At 28.0% G+C, this 6077-nt stretch overlaps 1 protein-coding gene across 2 annotated transcripts in view; it reads right to left on the reverse strand.

Annotated features, from left to right (window-relative positions):
- The window catches only part of LOC108752959 (serpin B4-like), a 7977-nt gene extending 3825 nt beyond the window's left edge, over positions 1–4152 (reverse strand). Inside the window, exon 1 of one of the 2 annotated variants that reach the window (XM_018494229.1) lies at positions 3943–4152. The gene's annotated coding sequence lies outside the window, so the exon portion shown is untranslated. Of the gene's footprint in view, positions 1–3500; positions 3902–3942 lie in introns of those variants that run through there. The other variant, XM_018494228.1, reaches the window with a different exon arrangement.
- Between the last annotated feature and the right edge of the window lie 1925 nt (positions 4153–6077).

Below are 6077 nucleotides of genomic sequence, written 5' to 3' on the forward strand. Positions count from 1 at the left end.
CATATTTCTTTTGTGTATTTTTGTTTCTCCTTTTTTTCAGTTTTCTTTCAATAATTTCCAATTATAGATTGAAATAATTTTGTAGCCAGATATTTTTAGAGGTATAGAGTGGGTGGGCATTCATTTCCCACAAAAAAGCGATTGCGGAATCACAATTACTGGTGCGTGATCATGAATACGAGTTCCGCATTTATTGTAAATGGTGAATAGCGAAGTCTCGTAAATATAATAACATCTAATGTACTTTATATAATTACTCGCCATATGCGTGTATCAACAAGCGACGAACCATACCGAGAAACATACAATTTCACTTAGGCGTGATAATAATTTATTTCACATCATTGATGTATATCACCAAGAATTATGATATATTTATGCAGATAATAATTCGAATATGTAAAAATACTTTGCATATATGCATGTTATGTTGCGTAAGATACGTGTTTCCAAGTGATATTATTAATTTAGAATAACGTAATCAACTATGTCAAGCGCATCTAGCTAATTACATAGATACATGAGATATGTAGTCAGGAAGCAATTTGATAGAAATATCTACAGGCAGGAAACATTCGTAAAATAAAATTTTTCACTGGATGCGTAATACAATCAAACTAATAAACAAATCTCCATTTCTATTAATTAATTTATTACTTGACTTTAATTCAATTTATTATTTATATGTAAACCCATGAGACACTAACTTTATTTATAAAATTTTACGATTAATAATTTTTATATGCAATTTCCAATTTATTTCTTTAAATATTTTAAATCATATTTTGAAATCAATGAAATATTTAATATTAAAAGCTTATTTAAAGCAAAAGAGAAGGCTTATTTCTTTTTAAAAAAAAAACAACATTTAATTGATAGTAAAATTTAAATCTTTCGGTAGACCAAAAATATTCTGTATAATTTATATCTATAATCTTGTGCAATTGCAAGAAAATTTATGTTTAATTTTTTTTCAGTGTTTATTACAGTAATAGTTCAATAATCATTCATCCAGTGTGTTCAACGTGGTAGAATTATCTACTCTATTGCTTCGAGTAATTCTAATTACTTAGAAATAACAGCTATAGACATGTAACATCGACTTTTGTATGTATTTAATTTTTGTCAAAAAAATACTGTATGTATTTCACTAAAACTATTATATTAAATATTATTAATACATAAATTTAGAAAATAGGAATAATTTACAGAAATATTAAAAAAAAATAGATAATATATAAATTAAAAAAGTATAAATATATAATAAAAGCAAATTCAAAAATATTATTCAAAATTAAATCATTTTAAAAAAACAAAATTTTTCATATCTAAAAAATATTTTCTAATAGATTTTAATTCATCTTTTTGTTGCAATATTCTATAGCGTTGTCTTTGAGTAAGTATTTTCTTTAACCAAGATACTTTTATGCCTAGAATTTACAATGAATCAATGTCAACTATTAGTAAACTTACAATACTTCTTTTGTGTTAATACTAAGGTGAATCTTGTGGCTGCATACCGAATAACAGTGTCTTTGAGTGAGAATAATACTTGCGTGTCTTTTAAAAGAGACGCGAAACATCACGTATAATCGTCGTTGGAAATTCCCAAGGGAGTGGCTGACACGTTTAATAGATTAGGGTTTAGCTGCATATAAACAATACTTTAATATTCTATCAAACCATTTGAAGACATCAAGATGTCTTCTATTCCCGACAGAGAATAAATAGTCTTCAAACATGTTTATATTAATATTTTTCTACTTATTTAATAAATACTGTACACATGCCCAAAATTCGAATGATCTAAATAAACATCTAAATAAAATCATCTTTCCAAGAAAAGTTTTGTTAAAAATGTAATGTGGATTTTTCCTTTCAGATATGGATTTCCTATGTACATTTGTAGGAAATCCGTATTTAAAAAAAAGCGAAAAGTTTGTTGATCTTTCGTATATATACGATAAAATAAGATAAAAAAAGTCAATTTCGACGTGGCGTCCCAAGATGGATTTTCTATCGAGTACTATATGCTGACGCATATCATTTACATTAAACAGTGACGTTTCTGATAGTTGGAATTTCCGCTTCATAATCAAACAACTAGCTATTTTTACAATTATGCTCTATTGAGCCAATTTTTCTTATGCTTATCAGTTAGTAATGCATATTAATATCTATACATATTTCCTATGCGAAGATGTATTGTCAGATGACATTTGACACATTTCGTGCTCTGGAACGTTTCAAATTTCTTCATTAATATTGTACTAAAAATAACATAATATAATTTTGTTAAATTTATTTTAATATGAAAATTAAATTCATTATTTAATTTTACATTTAAATAATTTAGTTTTATAATAGTTTAGTTTTATTTCTTACAGAATATAAAGACGAGTATAACGACAAATTAATTGATCCATTTATTTTAATAAAATTTCTTTTGTATTAATTATTTTTTATAAGAATATTAAAGTTTCTTATTAATAATCATTACATCTATATCAATTAATAATCTTAATTAAAAAGTTACTTTAATTGATCAAAATATTCATAATTATTATTAATTAACGTAAATTTATAAAGCAAAATTGAAGGAAATTACTGTATATTATTTAAATATTAAAAATTTATATAAATTTAGCTTCCTTATTAAATACATGATATTTATTTTATTCGATTGCCCTATTTCATATTATATTTGTAATCTTTAGACATTATCAATTCATTAAAAAAAAAGACACCCACTCATTTACCAAAAGCTGCTTCTAGACAAGAGTTGATCCTGAAGGCCATATGTAAAAGTAAAATCATCATGAATAGTTTATATGAATAGTATAGCTGTTTTCATATCTTCTTTGATTTATGTACACAGTAGATAATGTATTCTATCAAAAAATACTACCATATTTTATTCTTGAGTGGAACACTTCTCAATAATTACGACACACAACGTAGTTATTAATAATTATGGAAATTATTGAAATAAAACCTTAATAATGAGAAATCTTTGTGTGAAAGAATAGTGTATTTTTAATTGTTAATTGATAAGCATTGGTAATTAATAAATAAAGAACAATAATTATGTCAATTAGTCTTAGAAAAGCAGAGTACTGCTCCAAAATTTGGTTATTGTTCGTGAAAAACCCATAATATTAATTATTAAAATTTCTAAATTATTATACTTTTGTAAATTGCAATAATTTTATTGCATTTTATTGCATTTATTCTGTTACTGTCTCTTACCAACAATTGAAAATCATTTTAGAAGAGATTAATCCAGTGGTCTCATTTTTTTACAATTACATATAAGTTATATATAAAATATCGTATTTTTTTTATATTTTATTATCGGTTTTGTATCAGCAATAAAAGTTTTCTCTACATACAACGTGCCGATATAGAAAGCGTAAAAAAGGATGTATTTATAATATTCTTTGACAGTGCAACGTTTTTTAAGCCAATCGAAATCCGAATAAGTAACAATTAACACCAACCTGAGTAAAAATACGAGAAGAGAAAGCACAGGATAGTATTCGTGAAGTTTTCGAAGCTCAAGTGGGATTTGTCTCGATCGATTTACTTCGACGCTAACGCTTTCGGTGTACCCTGGATATAGGTCAAGTTCAGTTTCACTTAATCGCCTTGTAGAATCGCACGATTCCAATGTCTCTACTTGATGGACGCGAATGTGTCGAGCATCGTGTGGGCACAATCTTCGAAAGCGGTGCTCTCTAGCCGAAAACAGATCCCACTCACTGTGGAGAACACGCGGATACTAACGGGGCACAGGTTCGCCGATCTCTTTTATTGTTAGCCCAACCGACGATGATGTGATGATGACGATGAAGAGCGCGATGAGACGTTAGCGGGGAGAGACGTTAAAGAGTGGCATGTAACACCACGCATAGCTGAATGCAGACACTGACATTGACTCACCGTTCGCGCTTTACTCCTGGTTCGCACAATGCTTTCTTCTCTTAGCGCAGCTGCTTGATACTACCGTTGAAATCGAAATAGAAGCGATTAAAGAATCACTGATAAAAACGTATATTAAAATGAGATTATTTGGACACTGTATGAATGTTAAGCGCAAGGTTCAATAACATTCGTACTCGTTCTGCATAATGCTCGATCTACTTTGTGCTCATGCAGGCACCCTGGTAATGACGGAATAGGGGCAAAGGAATCATTTATCATTGGTCGATTGCGTGTATTTTATGAGAAAACAATTTTCCTGCAAATGATGTCAAACGTTAGATTATAATATCGTAATAACGATAACACGGCAAATAAATTGCGCAGAGACGGGCGATGATAAAGAAATGAGTATCGATTAACAGAGGAAAACTATGATAAAAACTCCATAGATTATTACGTCATAGAAAATTGCAATAAGTTATCGCCGCGTAACGTCGCTTATCAATTGCTCCATGTGTGTACGTGTGTATTTATATTACATACTACTTTCAGAATTCGGGGTAAAACTTATATGATATATTATTTCTGACGATACATCGTTTTTATGAATCATATGTTTGAATTATTTATTTTGTGCACATCACGCCTCGTAGAATAAATGTATCGCGCGATGCGTCAAAAACGTAATTCCCGCCCAGTGTTTGAAGTTCTGCATCAGTGGACTTTTTGTTTTTACTTCCGCTGTGATTGCGGACAATTCACGAAATTTATCTTTTGTTGGGTTGGGAATGAATCAAGCGATTTTAAGACAAAAAAACCACAGATAACGTATTCTTATTTTACATAATAGAATTAGAAAGATATTGAAACTTTCATCGAATCATGCAACAATTTTAAAAGAATGAATTTATCGGTGCAAATATTACTTTATTGTAAAAATTAATATTACATTTAAATACAAAGTTTAATATTAAATATCGAGAAAATGATGCCTTTTCGGAATTTTTTTAAAGATAAATTTTCAAACGTTACATATATTTAATGTTTTTCTCTTATCTTTTTATATTAAAATGTGTAAGGAAATTTATTTTCTAAATTTATATTTGCTTTGATACATGTTATAATCTATATGTATAAAAGAAAATTATATAATATGAAAATTGTTCATAAAAGGATGACAAATGTGCGATTAAAGAAATTTATATAAATATCTATTATCAAAAACCAACTGCATCCTACCTACTGGTAAGCAGAGCGCACTGTCCAAAATTTGCGGTTTCTTTTCTGCGATAAAAGTCGTTCCGAGAGTTCATTAATTGTTTATCTCTATTGATTTTTTATTCGAAAAAATTTTATTGAAAGAAATGTCACTAAAAATAAACTTAGAAAGGGTAAAATGTTTTTCCAAAAAATTATATATAATACTTTATTATTATAATTAATGTTATACAAAAATGTATCGATGATAATTAATAAAAATTTACAAAAATTAATAATATTTTTAAATATGGGAAAATAATAAACTTTCTAAACATATATTAAGTAAATATATAAGTTAAACAAATATTAGAGTAGAATCTCTCTCACTTTCAAATCTCTTTTCACAAATCCCATCCTCATTTTAATGATATATGCAAATGAGAACGTAAAACCTTCGCTTATACTTTCTTGCTTTAACACGTAATCACGATAAATAGCGATGAGTAGCATCAAGAATGCAAATACTGAGTGAAAATCCTAAATCAGAAAAAAGAAGCCAATTCCGAAAAGAGGAAGATCTGGGAGTTGATTACTGTGTACCTTGAAATTGAAGTGGAAATAAAAAAAAATAAGCAAAATTATTTGAATACTTATTATTTTATTGATTAATATCTATAGAATTTGCTAACTTTTGTCATTTTCATCTCGGTTGCGTTTGATTTGGATGCTTTCAACGCTTCTATTGTTTTACGTTTAATCGTCTAATGAATGATAATATAAAGGTACGGTCAATGCGATGCTATAAATGCTTTAAAGCAATTTTTGATTAATCAATTTGTAAAATTCTTTTTTCTAATTGGTCAACCAAACGCTTCAAAGCATTTGTAATGAGACTGATCGCAACCCATGACAGAATGATAAAGTTATATGCGCAAAACGCATGTCTAAATCAA

Source organism: Trachymyrmex septentrionalis, unplaced genomic scaffold (assembly GCF_001594115.1).
Source record: "Trachymyrmex septentrionalis isolate Tsep2-gDNA-1 unplaced genomic scaffold, Tsep1.0 scaffold62, whole genome shotgun sequence".
NCBI classification, from domain to species: Eukaryota; Metazoa; Arthropoda; class Insecta; order Hymenoptera; family Formicidae; genus Trachymyrmex; species Trachymyrmex septentrionalis.